Source organism: Fonticula alba (assembly GCF_000388065.1).
Source record: "Fonticula alba strain ATCC 38817 unplaced genomic scaffold supercont2.3, whole genome shotgun sequence".
Lineage (NCBI taxonomy): Eukaryota > Rotosphaerida > Fonticulaceae > Fonticula > Fonticula alba.
In genome coordinates this window covers 1,654,341-1,654,997 of record NW_009242973.1, presented here as the reverse complement: position 1 = coordinate 1,654,997, position 657 = coordinate 1,654,341, and the positions used below count along the sequence as shown (strand labels likewise).

The 657-nt window shown below is 77.0% G+C and overlaps 1 protein-coding gene across 1 annotated transcript in view; it reads left to right on the top strand.

The window, feature by feature from the left end:
- The window catches only part of H696_02148 (hypothetical protein), a gene marked incomplete at its 3' end in the record, with an annotated part of 12,393 nt that overhangs the window by 3,271 nt on the left and 8,465 nt on the right, over positions 1-657 (top strand). The window lies entirely within an intron of this gene.

Here is a 657-nt window from a genome sequence, read left to right as displayed (position 1 = left end):
CTTTCGGCTCGGGCCGGGCCGGGGCACACTGGGAAGACGCCCGGCTGAAGATGGTCTGCGAGAATGCCAAGTGTCTGCGCCGTCCTGGGCGTGCGTTCCCCGCCCCCCCCCCCCGAGCGCCAGAGGCCCTGCCGAAGGGTGCCTGTTGGGCAAGGGGGCGCAGGGGGGGGGGGGCGCGCTCACACTCGCCGACCACCAGTCTGCAGCATGAGGGGATCCGGGAATAATATGTCGGTCGTTTCGGGAAAACCCGGACAAGGACGCAGCCCGCCCTTCTCCCGCGCTGTCCCCCCCCCCCACCCCTCCCCCGGCGCGGGGGTCGGCCCGTGCGCTGGCCGCCGGCCGGGGGCGCCCGTCCGCAGCTTGGGTTGCAGTTACGTCGCGGGCGCGTGTGGCCGTGTCGGCGGCCGTCTGCCGCCAGGGCTGGCCCCCCCCCCCCGGTGGAAAGCGCCGGGCCCCCAGCCGCGGCTGGGCGCATCGACCCGGGCTTTCACCTGTGCGCCGGCACCGGAGACCCACCGGGGCGGCCCCTGCGGCCCGGCTCGGATGCATCCACGCCCCCGCCCAGGCGCCGGTCCCAGAGGACCGAGGCCGCGGCCACGGCCGTGGCCGGGCGGGGGGGCGCCGGGGGAGATGCTGCACATGGCCCCCCCCCCC